Here is a 21,379-nt window from a genome sequence, read left to right as displayed (position 1 = left end):
GGATTTATTTATTAGCCAAGGGCTATTTACAAAGAGATACGTACAGAAGATGGTCCCTGGCTACATAAGCACAACGATAAACAGGAAAGATGAAAAACAGCTCATCAGTTTGGTGTAGAAAAGAGAAAAGAACTACAATTTGTTCAGTATCTATTCTCTACTGGCAATGGGTTCAGTAGGTCTCTACATTATTCCATTTAATACTAACAATAATTCTAGGAAACAAGTATTATGCCCATTTTAAATGTAAGACAGATTCAGAGAAGTAAAGTGAACTTTCCCAAAATCACAGTTAGTATTAGGTTGGTGCAAATGTAATTATGGTTTCAGACCATGAATTTTAAGTCATTATAAACACATTTTTATTAATCAAAATAGGAATCATTACAATCAACACATTTTTAATAATGAGAAATAAGTCTGTTTATTGTTCTAGCATAAAAAAAAACTGTGCATTTGACAAATTCTTGAAGCATTTTCTGCATTCTGCTGGTTGTGGAAGTGTTTTCCCTGCAAAAAGTTGTTGAGATGCTTCAAGAAGTGGTAGTTGGTTGTCAAGAGGTCAGGTGAACATGGCGGATGAGGCAAAACTTTGTAGCCCAATTCGTTCAACTTCTGAAGCATTGGTTGTGAGATGTGTGGTAGGGCCTTTCTGTTGACCAATGCTGGCTTGCAGGTGTTGCAGTTTTCGGGGCTTCTCATTGATTTGCTAAGCATACTTCTCAGATGTAATGGTTTTGCTAGGATTCAGAAAGCTCTAGTGGATCAGATGGGCAGCAGACCACCAAACAGTGACCATGACCTTTTCTTGGTACAAGGTTGGCTTTGGGAAGTGCTTTGGAGTTTCTCCTTGGTACAACCACTGAGCTGGTCATCACTCCAACTGAGAAATGGTTCACTGGTATTCTGCAGAGTAAGAGAAGACGACACTGCAAAATGACAATTTTTTGTCAGCTCATGAGGCACCCATTTATCAAGGTTTTTCACCTTTCCAATTTGCTTCAAATGCCAAATGACCGTAGAATTGTCGACACTGAGTTCTTTGGCAACTTCTCGTGTAGTTGTAAGAGAATCAGCTTTGATGACAGCTCTCAACTGTCGTTGCTGTCAACTTTTCATGGCCAGCCACTGCGCTCACCTTCAAGGCTCTCATCTCCTTTGCAAAACTTCTTGAACCACCACTGCACTGCACATTCATTAGCAGTTCTTGGGTCAAATACATTGTTGATGTTGTGACTTGTCTCCACTGCTTTATGACCCATTTTGGACTCAAGAAAACGGCTTGAATTTGCTTTTTGTCTGCTATCATTTCTATAGTCTAAAATAAATATAAAATAAACAGCAAGTAATGTCATTTACAAAAAATAAAAATAAAAGAGAAATGTACATTAAAATTATGTGTAAAATAATCACAATTTACTTAGAATGTATTCCAACATTAAATGGAAAATTTCAACAATGCAAAAACTGCAATTACTTTTGCACCAACCTAACAGCACTCCTAAAATTAAGTCTCTGGTTTCAGAAATCTGGCTTCATTCCCAGACCCTCCACTGTCTTTTACAATAACAAAGAAATCATTAAGGTAGTGGGGGTAGCGGTTTGCAACTGAAGTAGAAAGAGAACAGAAGTAGAGACCAACTAAGAGTCTACTGCAAAAACCCAGGAAAAGATGAGCACTTGGACTAAGGGAGTAGTAGAGGTAGTGAGAAGCGGTCAGATTCTGGATATATTCTGAAGTATAGTGGAGAGAATCTGCTGTCAGAAGAGAAAAATAAAGAAAAGAAGTCAGGATTAATCCTGACATTTGGGGTAGGTAAATGATGGATCTGCAACTTGTGAGAGAACAGGTTTGGGGATGAGAAGAGTGGTTGGACCTCTGTTTTGGACATACTGAGTTTGAGATGCCTATTAGACAAATAAGCAGATATGGACAGACATACATGAATACAGTCATCACATAATCATATTTAAATGCATGATATCCCCAAGGGAGTATAGACAAGAGCCAGACAGAGAGAGAGAAAAGAGGTCAGAGGTCTAAGTCTTGGGGCTGAATTCTATATGCAGAGACTGTGGGTATGAGGAGACGCCAGCAGTCAGTGGCCAGAGGAGAGGAACAGAATCAGAAGAGTACAGAAGTCAAGTCAAGAGTTCATGGAAGGGAAAAGATCAAATGTTGATAGGTCAAGTAATATAAACAGTGAGAACCGATCACTGAATTTGGTTAATGTATTTGATATAGTATGGTTCCTGTGAAGTGGTAAAATCTGAATGGATTAAATTCAAGAGAGATTAGAAAGAGCTTCTGGGAAAGGTCTTGTCTCTCCCTAGACAAGGAAGATAACCCATGGAGACCCTGGATATTCTCTCTGCCATCTTATAAACACAAGGGGGAATAAACTATGGGATCAAGTTAACACTATGAAAATTATGGCAGATAGATAGAAAACATCAAGATCCTTGTGGACACTGAATTACTGAAGAAAACTATCCTATCTCTGGACTATATTACCCAATAAATCCCCTTCGTCATATTAAGCACAGGTCAGTAAACTAGTCCACAAACCAAATCTATCCTGCTACCTTTTTTTTTTTTCCCCTAAAGACAGCCAGTGAGCTAAGAATAGTTTCTACATTTGCGAGTAACTGGAAAAGAGTTTAAAAAATAATATTTTGTGACAAATAAAAATGGTATAAAATTGAAATTTTAAGTGTCCATAAAGTTTTATTAGAATATGGTCATGATCACTCATTTACATACTTCTGTGAAATTGATACAGAAACACCCTATGAAGTTGTGGTGAGAAATGAATGTAATAGTAAACACAGCATGCCATCTGGCACTAAGTAAACACTTATTAAATGATAACTGTACTCTTCATCTATCATCATCATGATCAACAACATCCTTTCACCAAAAGATGGCTTAAATGTCACTTCCTATCTTCTTTGTAAAGACTTTCTGGAGGCCTATCAGAATTAAATGCTCCCTCTTCTGTGCTTCCAAAGCACATTATACCTATCTGTTTTACAGCACTGCCACACTGAATAATAATTACTTATATGACTATCTCTGGACTGTAAAATGTTCAAAGCTTGTCTCTGAAAGCCTTATTCATATGGTATTTTCAGTGCCAACTTTGGAATATATAGCTATTCCTTAAAAAAAAGAAGTTGAATTAATTTTGTCAAGGCCCAGCTCTAAAATTAATGCCGTTATCAAATCAAGTCAAGGAAAAAAACAAAAAGTGGTACTGAAATGGTTTGAGATACAGTTTTAGAAGTTCAGTGTTTTTCTTTTCTTATCCCAACTATTGCTATAAAAAGAAAAGATGAGCAGCATCATTCTAAAGCACTATGACCTTATCTTCCACTTCAATCTCCATAATCTTTATTTATCAATAAAAATGCTCACAGGGAAGCCCAGGCCCATCTAAAAGTTTATTTAGTTCTTAAGAAAATATACACAGAGTTTCTCTAAAGAGAAAAGGAAACATTCCACACCAGACAAAATATACTGGTTAACATGCCATCAGTACTACAGCTCGTAGTTTTCAAAAGTATTCTATACAGGCTTCCCAGGTGGCTCAGATGGTGAAGAATCTGCCTGCAATGCAGGAGACCTGGGTTCAACCCCCGGGTCAGGAAGATCCCCTGGAGAAAGGAATGGCAACCCACTCCAGTATTGTTGCTGGGATAATCCGAAGGTCAGAGGAGCCTGGTGGGCTACAGTCCATGGTGTCTCAAAGAGGAGTTAGACACGACTGAGTGACTAACACTTTTCGGGGGCTTCCCTGGTGGCTCCGATGGTAAAGAATCTGCCTGTAATTCAGGAGACCCAGGTTTGATCCCTGAGTTGGGAAGGTCCCCTGGAGAAGTATAATCTTTATCTTTCAGTAAAAATATTCATAGGGAAGCTCAGATCTACCTAAAAGTTTATTTAGTTCTTAAGAAGACATGTACAGAGTTTCTCTAAAGAGAAAAAGGACTGTACACCAAACAAACAACTGAATAGCAGGCCGGCAGTACTACAGCTGCTGCTAAGTCACTTCAGTCGTGTCCGACTCTGTGCGACCCCATAGACGGCAGCCCATCAGGCTCCCCCTACTTTTCAAAAGCATACTGTAAGATATTTTCAAAGTTTGCCAGAATATAAAACTGCCTAGTTCACAGGTTTTCACAGACCTAGCTTGTATACTCTACATTGAAAAAAGAGTAACTTCTTTATGATTATTAATTTATTTGCCTAAGGCATCCAAAATGTCCTAGAAAGTCTGATCTGTAGCTCAAGACAAGTTCTGCTAAACAGAATGTTTTGATTCTCATGATGGAGCTAATGAATCAGTGATGATGACTAATAACAGGGAAACAAAACAGCTCTGCTAATTGTAAATGGAGCAATCACCAGTAATAATGTCAGTATTTTAAAAGCTGATGACTGTGCTTTCAAGGTGCACACGCCTAACACTAAGTTGTTGTTCTTCAGTCACCCAGTAGTGTCCAACTCTTTGCAACCCCATGGACTACAGCACAACAGGCTTCCCTGTCCCTCACCATCTCCTGAACTTTGCCCGAGTTCATGTCCATTGCATCGGTGATGTCATCCAGCCATCTCATCCTCTGACACCCTCTTCTCCTTCTGCCCTCAATCTTTCCCAGCATCAGGGACTTTTCCTATGAGTCAGCTGTTCACATAACATGAAAAATACTGGAGCTTCAGCACCAGTCCTTCCAATGAATACACGGGGCTGATTTCCCTTAAGATTGACTGGTTTGATCTCGTGCTGTCCAAGGGGACTCTCAAGAGTCTTCTCCAGCCCCATAGTTCGAAAACATCAATTCTTCAGCACTCCATCGTCTTTACAGTCCATCTCTCACAATCATACGTGACCACTGGCAAGACCATAGCCTTGACTATACAGCCCTTTGTTGGCAGAGTAACATCTCTGCTTTTTAACACACTGTCTAGGTTTGTCATCGCTTTCCTGACAAGAAGCAATCGTCTTCTGATTTCATGGCTGTAGTCACCATCCACAGTGATTTTAGAGCCAAAGAAGAGGAAATCTGTCACCACTTCCACCTTTTCCCCCTCTACTTGTTGTGAAGTAATGGGGTTGGATACCATGATCTTATTTTTTTTAATATTTAGTTTTGAGGTGGCTCTTTGACGCTCCTCCTTTACCCTCATCAAGAGGCTCTGTAGTTCCTCTTTGGTTTCTGCCATTAGCGTGGTATCATCTGTATATCTGAGGTTGTTGATGTTTCTCCCCCCTATCTTGATTCTGGCTTGCAACTCTTCCAGCCTAGCATTTCTCATGATGTGCTCAGTGTAGATTAAACAGACAGGGTGACAGCAGATAGCCCTGTCGTACTCCTCAATCTTGAACCAACCAGTTGTTCCATACAGGGTTCTATCTGTTGCTTCTTAAACCGCATACAGGTTTCTCAGGAGACAGGTAAGATGGTCTGGTATTTCCATTTCTTTAAGAGCTTTCCACAGTTTATTATGATCCACACAGTCAAAGGCTTTGGCATAGTCAATGAAACAGAGGTAGATGTTTTTCTGGAATTTCCTAGCTCTCTCTATGATCCAGCAAATGTTGGGTTTGTTTAATGCTTTTCTCATGATTAGATTGGGATTAGACTCAGATTATAGGTTTTGGGGAGAAAGACACAGAGGCAAATTGCCATCCAAATCATATCATTTCAAGAGGACACACTATTAATAGCATGAAACTCATTAAATATCCTACATAACTGAAAAGGAAAAAGTGAAGCTCAAGCTTCTTAGACTGTGCCAACATTAATGAAAACAGTCATTACCTACTTGGTCTACATTATGGGCCAGGCACTATGGTCAATGTCTTATGAATTCATGTCACTCAATTCTCAATAAAACCTTATGAAATAAATATTAGCTTTCTTCTTCTTCTTCTTCTTCTTCTTTTTTTTTTTTTAACTAGATCAGGAAACAAGAGCTGAGACTTTAAGCAAAAATGGTCACAACTACAGAATTATTAAGAGCAGGACTCAGATCTGAAATGGCCTGATTCTCTAAGGCCCATTCTCTTCTCCACCATTCGAGGTCACCTCCCTGCAAAAGGGAATAGAGTTATTTTTGCATCTATACACAGACATACCATGACATGCTAAGGAGCTCTAACAATATGGTTGTAGGAGATGAAAACAAGACGAAAAAATTCCAAGGTGAATTTGAAATAATCTCTGATTTCAAACTTCTTCCTCTTGGATTGGGTACTCAGTAGAGTTCACTATAGTTCTTGAGCTTGATCTAACATTTTCTTCTCCACATGGAGTTTCCTAGTATGCACAGATATCTCCACACATAAATACTTCTTAGATGCATAGAATGATAGAGCCAGAAGGAATTGGGGGTTTCTTTGTCTCTGTCAATTTATTTTATTTTTTTTACATTTTGTGAAGCTGAAGCTTTACAGTGACGTCCAGCATAGTGATTTATAATAGTTAAAAAGATAAATGAACGTCAACAATAACTGTATATATACACATGTATTTTTTAGGAGATTCCCTGATAGCCCAGTTGGTAAAGAATCTGCCTGCGATGCAGGAGACCCCGGTTTGATTCCTGGGTTGAGAAGATGTGCTGGAGAAGGGATGGGCTACCCACTCCAGTATTCTTGGGCTTCCCTTGTGGCTCAGCTGGTAAAGAATCTGCTTGCAATGTGGGAGACCTGGGTTCAATTCCTGGATTGGGAAGATCCCCTGGAGAAGGGAGAGCCTACCCACTCCAGTATTCTGGCCTAGAGAATTCCATGTAATGTATAGTCCATGGGGTCACAAAGAGCCGGACACAAGTGAGTGACTTTCACTTCACTTCATACTTTAGTGTTCTTATCTATTGAAACCAGACGCTGAGGAGGACATATATGGGTTTCAATCTCGGTTGCACATCAGAATGATCTAGGAACCCAGGGATTTTGAAAAATATTCAAAACTCCAGCTATTCTCCCAAATCAATTAAGTAAGAATAACTGAGCCTGAATCCCAGACAGGAATATTTCTTTAAAGCTCCCTGGATGATTCCAAATTGCAGCCATAGTTGGGAAATATGAGTAGAGATTAAGTTGTGCTGTGATAGTGATGAACTGAATCCATCCGAAATTTTCCAGTGCTAATGCTGGAGGTCAAAGCTACTAACTGCACGGAAGGATATGATCTCTCAGTTAAGGACAAAGATTATATTCATAGGTTTACTCTTTGATCTCTTTTCTTCTTTTTACCTTTTATTATCATTTATTCTGGTGACTTGGGGGTGGCGATGTTGTAGACTAAACAGGGTAATATTGCGTAATGCAGAGAAGAGTTTAACCTATAGTTAACTAGTCTGAATGTCCAAATTTGTACTGGGCTTGATAAGTTATATTACCGAGATGATGATTTTATCTAAATGTAAAGTTTCCTAAGATTCTAAAAACTAGAATAGCCTCTGCTTCTTTCTGTTAATCTGGGCTTCAGGGGAGTCACAGCCTGTAAAGTATGAGATGGGATGTTCAGGAACAGTACCAGTTTGCAAAGACAGTTGGGAATAAAAGAACATCGTGCACTGAGGGAAGTTCAAAGAGTTTGGTAATGGCTAGAGAACAGCAAGTAGGGGGAAGAGGCAGGATATAAAAGTAGAAAAGTTGGCAGAGGCAAAATCACAAAAGGCATAATCATTATTCATGATGATCAATCTGACCTTTCTCCTGTAAGTGGGGGGAAGAAAATGACAGGCATTAAGCAGGGGAGGAGCACGATCTGACTAGTGTTCCGAGAAGATAAATTTGGAATGCATATATAACTGGCACTATGGGGTCACAGGCTAAAGGCAAAGAGATAGCTGCAGTAAGTCCAGAGGAAAGAATGCCTGAATAAATGCACTAATTAAGAATACAGAGGAAAAGCTAGATTCATGGACTATTTGGGACTTAGAACAAAGACTGTATCCATTTAAAAGAGTTGTTTCTAACCACTGTCATTAATTTTCTTTCTCTTTTTCTTCTTTAAATCCATTCCCATCAGGCATTTGCCCACACTACTTCAAAAAATTTACACTTACCAAGATCCCCTATAAAGTCCACTGCTAAATCCAATGGTCAGTTCTCAGTTTTATTTTTGGACTGATTGACAACATGTGATGCTGTTAATCATTCTGGAGCTTTCTCTTCACTTAACTTTCAAGAGCCCACACTTTCCTACCTCTGTGGCTCCTTCTTCGTCAGTCTTCCTGGCTTTATTCTTTCTCATCTCCCTCATCTCTAAATGGTGTACTGCCCCAGGGCTCATTTTTCTGATTTGTACTCTTTGCTGTGTAATTCCCTTGGTCATCTCAAACAGATCCATGGTTTTATGTTTCATCTACACACTGATGACTTCCAAATTTATATCTCTAGCCTGGACCTCATCCATGAACTAAATCCATATTTATGGAGTTACCTACCCTACATCTCTATTATGAATATCAGAAGGACATCTCAAGATTTAATGTTTTAATATTCCTCCATAAACCTGCTCTTCTCACAACCCTCTTCATCTCTGTAAAGAGCAACTTCACTCTTTTAGTTGCTCAAGTCAAAAACCTTGGAGTCATCCTTAACCCATCTTTTTCTCTTACACTGCACATACAAGCCAACAGTAAATCCTGTCAGCCATACATTCATAACATATCAAAACTACCTCTCACCCTTTGCTACTGGTCCAAGCCATCTTCATGTACAACCTGGTTCCCTGCCCCCGCCTGGCTTCAACCTAGTCTCAACATGGCAATCAGAATGCTTCTATGAAAACACAAATCAGACTATGATACTCCTCTCTTCAAAACCCTTCAAAGATTGCCCCACCTTAATAAGAGTACAAGTAAAAATTCATAGGTCAAGGTGCCATATAATCCCCTCACTGACTTCACTTCCTACTTACTCTTGCCTCTCTGGCTTGACTGAGGGGTACTGGGTTCCCCTCACTATGCTTCAAACACCCCAAGAATGTACCCATATCAAAATCCCTGCCTGGAATACTTTCTTCTTCGATATCCATTTGGCTTCTTTGTTCACCTACCTCAGGTTGATACGTAACTGTCCTCTCTATGAAGCCTTCCCTCACCACCCCTAAGTAAAACTGTATCCACCCACACACACCATATTTACACAGATATACTTTTTTCTCCCTTCCCTGCTTCATTTTTCTTAGTAGATATCACTAACATATTCTACATTTTACTTATTTATCTTAATTTTGGCCATGTTCTCCACTAGAATTTAAGTTCCATGAGAGTAAATCATTTTGCATTCATTGTTCTAATCCCATGCCTAGGACAGTATCCAATACATAACATGTGCTCAAAAAATAACTCTTGAATTAATTAATTTGCTTAGGTGAAATGAGTAAAAGGGAAGAAATTCTGGCTGCCTTAGAATTATTAACTTGGGTATTTCATTGCACTAATTACAATGTCATTAACCAAGCTATAGGATACAAGGTGGGAGACTGGGAAAGAGAAAAAATAAGTCACTCTAAGCAAGGACTCAATTTAAAATCTGATTTAGAGCAGCATCAATTTCTAAATTTAGAACTAGGTGGAGGGAAACATGAAGGGCCAGAAATAGAATAATTTAATCCCTTGAAAACCAAGTTAGCCACTCTCAAATAAGAGTTTGGTAATAATTCTCAACCCAAACATTTCTGCTTTACTTTAAAATCCATTATTCTACGAGGGCGCTCCTTACTCACCTAACTGCTTGAAAACTGTAAAGATCCATCTACATAACAACTAGCTTTCTGAAATCTTTATTTCAATGTCTCAAATACACTTCAAACTCAAAATATCCAAACATGAAATTCTGACCTTTCCCTCACCCTTCAAACCTGACACTCTGTAGCAAAGCTCCCCATCTCAATAAATTCATCACCAAATATTGTTGATTCTCCTTCTTAAATATCTCTTGAATCCATCTTCCTGTCTCCATATCCAATCTGCATCCATTCCTGTATCCATTCTCTTCTGAATGTTTATATTACTCTTCTGAGGAATCACTTAGAAATGCAAATCCAGTAGTTATCCCATTTAATGTTTAAAATGTTTAAACGCTCTCCCGTCAGAAGAGATAAAAATTCTTAACATGATCTATAAGGTTTTATTTTTTTCCAGCTTCATTTCTAATTAGCTCTCCCTTTGTTTTCCTAATATTGGCTTTCTTTCATTTTCTGATCTCTACCCTCAGGATATCTAGAGCAGAAACCTGAGAAATAACTACCATAAACTCAGGGAGTCAGGATAAAATGCTTTTCACCCAAAATTCTTGCCTTCATATATGAAGATAAGTTTCAACTGCACTAATAACACAATTTTATGTCATATAGTTCACAATAAAGGAAAGCTTCATATTTATTTCTCTTCTTCCCTAAAAAGAAAGATAGCTACTGACAGACTAAAACTCAAATCTCTCCCTCCCCACTTCATTCCTGAGGCACAGCATCTTTCTGTTCTGACTGATAACTATGTTTAAATACACTGACATTGAAAAGCCCCAAGTAAAAAAGGCCCACAAATCATATATTATCTAAATAGCTTCAATTTTCACAAATAAATTATTCTTACCCTGTATACCTAAGTAATACTTTGCTGCCACTGGTTTATACATAAATTTTTTTTTCAAATACTCAGCATGATATTATGTGTAATACCTAATCTTTACTGTATTATTTGTGATAATGATGGCAAGGAAAATGAAAATTCACGATCAAAATGATTTAAGAAAAAAATGCTATTAAAGCTAACAACATGACCTTAACATACATTGTTGGTTTTGTTCAGTCACTAAGTTGTGTTTGACTCTTTGTGACCCCATGGACTGCAGCATGCTAGGCTTCCCTGTCTCTTACTATCTCCTGGAGTTTGCTCAAACTCATGTCCATTGAGTTGGTGATGTCATCCAACCAACTCATCTTCTGTCACCCCATTCTTCTCCTGCCCTCAATTTTTCCCAGCATTAGAGTCTTTCCCAATGAGCTGGCTGTTTGCATCAGGTAGCCAGTGTATTGGAGCTTCAGCTTCAGTCCTTCCAGTGAATATTCAGGGTTGATTTCCTTAGGAAATCAGTTCGGACTGACTGGTTTGATCTCCCTGCAGTCTGAGGACTCTGAGTCTTTTCCAGCACCACGGTTTGAACTAATTCTTTGGTGCAGAGTCTTCTTTATGGTCCAACTCTCACATCCATGAATGACTAGAGGAAAAACCACAGCTTTGATTATATGGTCCTTTGTCGGTGAAGTGATGTCTCTGTTTTTTAATACACTGTCTAGGTTTGTCATAGCTTTCCTTCCAAGGAACAAGCAACTTTTAATTTCATGGCTGCAGTCACCATCTGCAGTGATTCTGGAGCCCAAGAAAAGAAAGTCTGTCACTGTTTCCATTGTTTGCCCATCTTTTTGCATGAAGTGATAGGACCGGATGCCATGATCTTTGTTTATTGAATGTTGAGTTTTTAAAGTCAGCTTTTTCACTTTCCTCTTTCACTTTCATCAAGAGGCTCTTTAGTTCTTCTTTGCTTTCTGCCATAAGGATAGTGTCATCTGCATATCAGAGGTTATTGATATTTCTCCTGGGAATCTTGATTCCCGCTTATGCTTCATCCAGCCTCACATTTCACATGATGTACTCTGCATATAAGTTAAATAAGCAGGGTGACAATATACAGCCTTGATGTACTCCTTTCCCAATTTGGAACCAGTCCGTTGTTCCATGTCTGGTTCTAACTGGTGCTTCCTGACTGCATACAGGTTTCCCAGGAGGCAAGTTAGGTGGTCTGGTATTCCCATCTCTTGAATAATTTTCCACAGTTTGTTGGGATCCACACAAAGGCTTTAGTGTAATCAGTGAAGCAGAAGTAGATATTTCTCTGGAATTCCCTTGCTTTTTCTATGACCCAACAGATGTTAGCAATTTGATCTCCAATTCCTCTGCCTTTTCTAAACATAGTTTGTATATCTGGAAGTTCTTGATTTACATACCACTGAAGCCTAGCCTGAAGGATTTTGAGCATTACCTTGCTAGCCTGTGAAATGAGCATAGTTGTACAGTAGTCCAAACATCTTTGGCATTGCCTTTCTTTGGGATTGGAATGAAAAGTGACCTTTTCCAGTCCTATGGTCACTGTTGAGTCTTCCACATTTGCTGACACACTGAGTGCAGCACTTAAACGGCATCATCTTTTAGGATGTGACATAGCTCAACTGGAATTTCATCACCTCAACTAGTTTTGTTCGTGGTAATACTTCCTAAGGCCCACTTGACTTCACACTCCATGACGTCTGGCTCTAGGTGAGTGACCATACCATCATGCTTATCCGGGTCATTAAGATTTTTTTCTATGTAGTTCTTTTGTGTATTCTTGCCCCTTCTTTTTAATCTCTTCTGCGTCTGTTAGGTCCTTGCCATTACTGACCTTTACAGTGCCCATCTTTGCATGAAATGTTCCCTTGGTACTCCAATTTTCTTGAAGAGATGTCTAGTCTTTCCCATTCTATTGTCTTCCTCTATTTCTTTGCATTGTTCACTTAAGAAGGCTTTCTTATCTCTCCTTGCTATTCTCTGGCACTCTGCATTCAGTTGGGTATATCCTTCCATTTCGCCTTTGCCTTTCACTTCTCTTTCTCAGCTATATGTAAGGCATCCTCAGACAACCATTTGTCTTCTTGCATTTCTTCTTCTTTCAATGATTTTGGTCACTGCCTCCTGTACAATGTTATAAACCTCTGTCTATAGTCTTCAGGGCACTCTATCAGATCTAATCCCTTGAATCTATTTGTCACCTCCACTGTATAATCATAAGGGATTTGATTTAGGTCATATCTGAATGGGCTAATGGTTTTTTTCCCTACTTTCTTCAACTTAGGCCTGAATTTTGCAATAAGGAGCTCATGACCTGAGTCTCAGTCATGTCCAGTCTTGTTTTTGTTGACTCTTATTGATATACATAATATACAAAATTCAAAAATAATATTCCTTTCTTTAAGCTTGTCATTAGTAAGGTTCTTACTAGAGTATTACCATTCTGTATTTTTCTCCCAAGAAACTAGGAAATGTGAATACAATGATGAAGTGGTTGAATACTAGAGATCATTAGGATCAAACAGAATATAAAAATATTTAATCAAAGAATATGGAAGGAACCGAATAAAGAACCAGAAAACAGACTTTCATGTAAATAAGGACCTTTGAATATGACAAAATAGCATGACTAAAAAACACTGGAGTAAGGAAAGGCTACTAGACAACAAATAAGGTGGGAAAATTGTCTTTCTCCATAGGAGAAAAAGAAAATTAGATTCCATTCTCACACCATAATCCTATCACCAAAAATTAATTGAAAAAAGAAAAACTAAAATTAAAAATCTGAAACTGAAAAACACAACTTTAACCATTTTAAGAAAATATAGGAGTATATATCTGTGATCTCTTAAAGAAAGATTTCTGAAACAAAACAGGGGGAAAGAATGTTAAATGTGAATAAATTAAAATTTTAAACTTCTATTCAATATGAGTTTAGAGTTTTAGTCTCATAACCAAAACCAAAGTTTTAAGACCAGACAGAGATTGAGAGAAGATATCTGCCATGAATGTCACAGACTGTGAATCAATCTAAAGGTCCACAAACTTCTGAAAAGAAAACAAATATTCTAGGCTTTGCAGACAACATGTTTTCTGTTGCAATTACTCAACTCTGCCACTATAGTGCAAAAGCAGCCATAGACAATATATAACTAAATTAGTATGGCTATGCTACAATAAAACTTTACTTATGGACACAAATCTGAATTTCATATAATTTTCACATGGTCCTTTCACAAGGTCTGTCTAGTCAAGGCTATGGTTTTTCCAGTAGTCATGTATGGATGTGAGAGTTGGACTATAAAGAAAGCTGAGTGCCGAAGAATTGATGCTTTTGAACTGTGGTGTTGACTCTTGAGAGTCCCTTGGACTGCAAGGAGATCCAACCAGTCCATCCTAAAGGAAATTAGTCCTGAATATTCACTGGAAGGACTGATGTTAAAACTGAAACTCCAATACTTTGGCCACCTGATGCGAAGAACTGACTCATCTGAAAAGACCCTAATGCTGGGAAAGGCTGAAGGCAGAAGAAGGGGATGACAGAGGATGAGATGGTTGGATGGCATCACTGAGTCAATGGACATGAATTTGAGTAAACTCCAGGAGGTGGTGATGGACAGGGAGGTCTGGTGTGCTGCAGTCCATGGGGTCGCAAAGAGTCGGACACGACAGAGCAACTGAACTGAACTATATGTCATTTTAATGCACAATTCTTTCTTTCTTTCTTTCTTTTTTTTTGCTAATGACTTGTTGCTTGCTGTTTATATTTGGACTATGGAAATGATGTTAGACAAAAAGCAAATTTGAGCAATTTTCTTATTTGAGTTCAAAATGGGTTGTAAAGCAGCAGAGACAACTCACAACATCACCAACGCATTTGACCCAGGAACTGCTAATGAACGTACAGTGCAGGGGTGCTTCAAGGAGGAGACAAGAGCTTTGAAGATGAGCAGTACAGTGGCTGGCCATCAGAAGGTGACAACAACAACTCAGAGTCATCATTCAAAGCTGATCCTTTTACAAATACACAAGAAGCTGCCAAAGAACTCAGCCTTGACCATTCTATGGTCATTGGGCATTTGAAGCAAACTGGAAAGGTGAGAAAGCTTGGTAAGTGGGTGCCCCATGAGCTGACTGAAAATCAAAAACATCATCATTTTGAAGTGTGCCTTCTCTTATTCTACATAAGAACAACAAACCATTTCTCGAATGGACTGTGACATAGGACAAAAAGTGGATTTTTCATGACAACCGGTGACAACCAGCTCAGTGGCTGAACCAAGAAGAAGCTCCAAAGCACTTCCCAAAGACAAACTTGCACCAAAAAAAAGGTCAAGGTCACTATTTGGTGGCCTGCTGCATGTCTGATCCACTACAGCTTTCTGAATGCTAGTGAATCCATTACATCTGAGAAGTGTGCTAGCAAATTGATGAGGCACACCAAAACACCACAATGCTTACAGCCAGCACTGGTCAACAGAGAGGGCCCAGTTCTTTTTCATGACAACACCCAACCACACAAAGCTTCAGAAGTTGAACGAACTGGGCTATGACATTGTGCCTCATCTGCCATATTCACCTGACCTCTTGCCAACCAACTACCACTTCTTCAAGCTTTTTGATAACTTTTTGCAGGGAAAACGCTTCCACAACCAGATGGAGGCAGAAAATGCTTTCCAAGAGTTCATCAGGTCCTGAAGCACAGATTTTTATGCTATAGGAATAAACAAACTTACTTCTCACTGGCAAAAAATGTATCAAGTGTAATGGTTCCTACTTTGATTTATAAAGATGTGTTTGAGCCTAGCTACAATGATTTAAAATTCATGGTCCAAAACCGCAATTACATTTGCACCAACCTAATGATTTAAGTGAGAAAAGAGGAAATCCTATATAAAGATGTGAGAATGGCAGAGGAAAAGAGAAGACAAAGTTGAGAAATATTCATAAGTTTTCATCAGCGGGACTTGATGACTGATTGATTAGATGTTGGCAGTCATTTTGGGGAGTGTAGAAAGCTTCATGTGTTTTCCAACTGCTTCCTGACTACACTTGCTCTGACTTTTAAATAGCTTTTAGAACTGACGTCTGCATTAGCTGATAATGGACCATCAGCGATAGCTAAGTGATAGAAAAGCATTTTAGAAAACAAAATATCAGAGCAATTTTGAAAGAGATGTAGCAGAAAGGTTTTTTCTCTGCTCTGTAGTTTCTGACAAAGTGTGTGTCACAGTATATGTTCCTGAGGGCTAAGGATACTGTTGAGTATTAGTGTATCTTAATCTTCAATTACTGAAGGAAGATATGATCAAAGAGTTTGGGACCACATAACTACAAATCCTGGCTCCAACATTTACTGTATGACTTTGGTCAAGTCATTTAACTTCTTCTCTGTCTCTATTTCTTTATCTCTGCTGCTACTCAATGAGTAAAATAAAATAATAGACTTTATCCCATAAGGTTGTGAAAATTAAATGAATATAACTGTGTATTTATGTATGTATGTATGTGTGTCTTTTGTGTTTTTTTTGTATTTATGTATGTGTTGTGTGTGTGTGTGTGTGTATGTGTTTGCTGTTATTATTCATTCATCATACTAGGTACCCACTAAGTGCTGGGACAGTGTACTATGTGCTAGAGAAGTGGAAATGAGAAATTTACGTTTTTGCTCAATTACAGTAAATAGCCATCTACACCGAAAGACAGGCATGTGACCTAATGTGCTCTCTCTACCCTAAGTAATTAACAATTTCTGAATCTAATTCTCAATCCATCCGAAGCCATCAATAATTTTAATGTCATTTAATCTTTCAACAATTGCTAAAAATCAATGGAAAAGGCTTCTTATTACACATAAAAAAATCGTTACTAATATACAAATCTATGGACGTTGTCATTTTCTAAACTATATTTTCACTCTTATCTCTAAATTTGTACGTTATTCTATTTCTTTTATCCTCCTGAAAGGTTCTCATCTAAAAAATTCATAAATAAACAAATCTAATGCTAATCTGAAAGATTCACAAAGAAATAAAACTTCTAGAAACTTATCTCTAAATTTCCCTCTGTTCTAAGGATGTTTTCATTTTTTAATTTCTTTTATTCTTAACTACACTGTTACTGTGAAATCATAAATAATACTCGAAGAAACTACCTGAATCTTAGAACTATAAAGACAAAGATGGTTGAATGAATATTAACAAGAATTTTTTTATTGCTTAGTTGAAAACGAATTATTCTCTTTAGCGTGAAACCGTTTGGTTTTTATTATTTAAGAGTATTTGTACATTTTCTTTAATAAAATGATGTTTCTTTATTGTCAAAAGCATCTAGTTATTCCCTCATCAACTTACTTTGCAACATTCTCCTTCAACAAAAGATATCTTAATTGCATCCAGCTCTCTATTGAAAATTTACAGTGCTAATCCTTCCAGCCATTTTGTTTTCAGCTTGTAACACTAGCAGCCAGCTGCCATCAGCCTGACTCTATTAGCATATCGGATAATTTACAAAATAAGCACAGAAATGGAACTAAAAGATATGGTGGCTTATATCAGAATAAAATTATACATTAGACATGATACATTAGATAAACTCTTTAAACATGCTTCTTCTTTTCAGTATAATAATTGAAAGTAATCATTATTTTCTTAATATAAATGCTTATTCCTGCACACAGTAATTTTTCCTTCTCCCAGGTTCTATAAGTGAAGTTGACCTATCACTGTTTAAATATAAGACTTTTCAAATTTTAATAGAATAAACTACAAGTGTATTTTACATGTTTTTTTAAAGGATAAAGGGGTTGGATATTTGGTGCTGTAATTTATAACTATATTCCAGCAGGCCACCTAGCCAAGAATAATAAATACGTAAAAGCTAACATATATTGTTCTCACATCTCAAGGGTGTTTCTAGTAGCCAGCAGACAGCAAACAATTCTTCACCTGTTTTGACTTGCAATAGCCTGCTGTTTGAATGTCAATATTAACGTGCCCTCACCAAATATCACTAAAGTCTTAGATGACAAATTATCTAAAGCAATTTTAATATGATGGGAAAGGGTAGGACCAAAGAGTTTCTACCAGTTTGCTGTTCTTCAGAACTCTTTTCTATCCCATCCTTCCTCTTCCCCCAGTAAGTCCCACTCACCTATATTTAATAAATGTTTTGAAATTATATTATTCATTAACCCATTTCATCACTTAGCATAACACTCTTTTAAGAGGCTCTTCTAGCTCATTAAATAATACTATCTAGAAAGTTTGTTAACTTAATAGAATACAACACTTCCTTTAAGTAACAATAAACAACAACAAAGAGTCTGAAGAGGGAAAAAACCCTGCAAGAAAATATAATGCTCAAGGATACGGATTACCAAAGTGCTTTTAAGAACTTCATTTTCTCTTCCAAACCCCTCCCTGTCTCCAAGGCATTTTTCTGTTTTTACTGTGATGCTAACTAACCATCCAGGCTGCTGTAGAAACCTCTGGTTAGAATGGATTTCAAGGCTGCTGTGTCTTGTGAGGAACCAATCAGATTTCTTTGTTTCATCTGCAACATTCCATCAGGGTTATATAACATCTTAGATACATGAAACATCCTAATAATATAGTGTATTTCCATCTATAGTTAGTTATCTATTGTCACTAAAGTTGGCACATAAAAACCCCATATTATTATTCTGTGTCATTCTATAAAATCAAAGGAATATAGTACAGATGAGAAGGTTATATTTCTTTTGGGAGGAGAAGATAGCGTGAGCTTGCTTTGTCTAAAAGAAAGAGTTTTTGAAAATATAAAATATGAGCCCTCTGCAGACTAATAAGATCAATACTGATCCCCTCCTTATTTCTGTCTACAGTAAAGTGGGTGAGGTAATTCAACACAGCACCAGCCATACAGCTGTCAATTCTTAAAACATACAACATGACCTTAGTATAGAATAAAACATAGATTTTTAAACCCAGGCTTAATCTTCACTAATTTTTTAAAGCACAGAAAAATTAAGTATTTCCTACTTAAATATTTTCTCAAACAAGAGAATCCAAACTCTAAATGTCATAGCCCAATTAAACACCCAAAACAGCAACCAAAAAACCGTCTACCAGCAGCACTGTTACCTATATGATCAGAATACTTGCAGTACACTTATACTGGAACCACACCAATATTCATATTCTCTCTCTCCCTGCTAGAGATCACGCTGCATAACTTAAAACACTGCTCTTCTGTGCTATTAATATAACAACTCAGATATTCAGAACAGATTCGGCTGGAACCTGTGAATCTAGTCTTTTCTTTCTTTTTACAACTTAAAGGCATCCCACATATGATGCTTACAAATTAGCACAGGATTAAAATAGTGACCGAATGCATAAAAAAGCTGAGTCTGTTGGGTGTGGCTTAAGTAAATATATCTTGTCTCAACTGGACAGCTCCTCAGTAACATGCAGTCACCGACACCCAAAATGTATGAGTACATAAGTGCTTCCGGGAGTGGGTGGGAAACTAAACCTCCATGGTTTTTTTTTATGCTTGATGTTCAATTGTTTCTATACTGTACTTCTGAAATGACAGTGCCTTGAGTCAATGCTGAGCGTTGCTCAAGAAACCAAGGACAGAGAAATTTTACTTGTCCTACTTCCTCTCCTTATTTTATACTCACTGTCTAAAACATGGCCGTTCTTACTAACATTTTGCTTTCCTAAAAGAGGTAATCATTTAAATCATGACTATGTGTAATGCGAACTCACACTGCATCACACTCATCAATAAAATATTAAGTGCCAACTCCAGTGTTCATTCTACTTATTTTCCATCTCACCAGAGAATGCTCTACTAATGCTCTCTACTATTATAAAAATGAACAATATAAGGAAAGAACAATACCAGGAGCTGCGACAAATGTGCAACAGAAAATAAAAAACCTCTAAGTGTTTACTTTTAAAAAAAAAACTAGTGCTTAAAAAAAACCTTCATGTATTCATGTACATCTATTTCTCTATATACACATTATACATATTTAGTACAAATATAAATCTGTTTATAAGCTGCCAGGCATGCATTTATCAATGCTACACATGCAATATACCTGAAACCTCTATAGAGAGAGGGCATGCAGATTTCAGAACTATACATTTTTATTCTTAAGTGGCCATAATCAAATATTAAAACAGCCAAGGATATCTGACATACTGAACTATATCTAAGCTTTTCATCTTGTTAAGTAATTTTCTCTGCCATTCCGTGTAGCAAACCCACCTTTGGATCATATTGATGATTGTTTTTTCCCCATGCCCTCTACGTGCTGCACCATTTTGTCTTCTGGACAGTGGAGAAATCGGCAGAACAGCAGTGAAGGAGTGTAGTGGAGCCAGCAGAGGCAGTGCCAGCCTCCTACTGCAGTCTGTATATTGAACGCACTCAAACCCACAGGTGCCTACGTAAAATCCTCCAGCTGCAGCCTGCAACTTCATGTTTCCTTCAGCAGCAGATCTGTATGCTACTTTCACTTTCTTTTAACCCAATAAATGTACAGGATTCAAACAGCAGTATGCATCTTCTGAAAATGAATTTCACAGAAAATACCTACATAGACTTTATTAAGTCACCAAAAAAGAGTGGCTTTTTAAATCAGGAGAATAATTACCAAATTATGAAGATGCAGAAGAATAATCACCGAAATATTTCTAACATTTAAAAAATTTTTAATAGTTTTTTCAAGAAAGTATAACATTAGAAAGTAATGTGATATGTCTCACATCTTCTTATATAAATAGCTTATAAAAGTAATTTTTCACATACCATTTAAGTATGTCATGAATAAGTACATAAAAAGGCCTGCCTCTAACCATAACTTTTCATCAACAAATAATCCACTGATAAGAAGAAAATACAGAACTTCTCTGTTAAAAGGCAAAGTGAATCTAAGTAAACCATTGTTCAAACACTGACAGATGAAACAAAAAACAGAGGCTCACAATTCTTTCACATAAACTTCAAACATACACATTCTCATTCTACCAGAATTACAGAATTTGAAAACTGAGAGAAACCTAAAGAAGACAAATCTAACGCTTTTAATTTCTCAGATGAACAAATTAAGTAATGCTTAAAGTACCTTTCCCAAGGTCACATAGCTGGTCAGTAGCAAAACTTGGATTTCTGAACACATCTTTTAATAAATAATTAATAACTACTGAGACTCACCCAAGATTAAATAGTAACCTGAATATCCCTATAACTATTAAATAAAGTTTGTGATTAAAAAACCTTTACAAAAAGAATATCCAGGCCCAGATGGTTTCACAGGTGAATTCTACATTCACAAACATTTAAAGAAACAACAATTCTACATAATTTCTTCCAGAAAACAGGAGTAAAGGGAAATCCCCAACTCATTTTATGAAGACAAAATCACTGTGATATCAAAGCTGGTATTACAAAAAACTATAGACCGACATCTCTCGTGAATATAAAAACAGATATCCTCCACAAAGTATTAGCAAATCAAATCCAGTAATGTATTTAAAACAACAACAACAACCACATACACCAAGAGGGATTTATCCTGAGAATGCTAATAAGCTAGTTAACATTTGGAAATCACTCTCAACGTGGGCCTCCTAGGTGGCTCGGTGGTGAAGAATCCACCTGCCAATACAGGAGACTCAGGTTCAATCCCTGAGTGGGGCAGATCCCCCAGAGAAGGAAATGGCAACCACTCTAGTATTCTTGCCTGGGAAA

General features: G+C 37.4%; 1 protein-coding gene across 7 annotated transcripts in view; it reads right to left on the bottom strand.

The window, feature by feature from the left end:
* TANC2 (tetratricopeptide repeat, ankyrin repeat and coiled-coil containing 2) overlaps positions 1-21,379 on the bottom strand; it is a 364,370-nt gene that overhangs the window by 268,874 nt on the left and 74,117 nt on the right. The window contains exon 1 of one of the 7 annotated variants that reach the window (XM_070773729.1): positions 19,895-20,275. The exons of the other annotated variants lie outside the window; for them this stretch is intronic. The gene's annotated coding sequence lies outside the window, so the exon portion shown is untranslated. Of the gene's footprint in view, positions 1-19,894; positions 20,276-21,379 lie in introns of those variants that run through there. 7 annotated transcript variants of the gene reach the window in all.

The sequence above is a fragment of the Bos indicus genome, chromosome 19 (assembly GCF_029378745.1).
Source record: "Bos indicus isolate NIAB-ARS_2022 breed Sahiwal x Tharparkar chromosome 19, NIAB-ARS_B.indTharparkar_mat_pri_1.0, whole genome shotgun sequence".
In the NCBI taxonomy this organism is placed as follows: domain Eukaryota; kingdom Metazoa; phylum Chordata; class Mammalia; order Artiodactyla; family Bovidae; genus Bos; species Bos indicus.
Note: the sequence above shows the minus strand (reverse complement) of the source record. Positions and strands in the feature narration are given on the sequence as shown.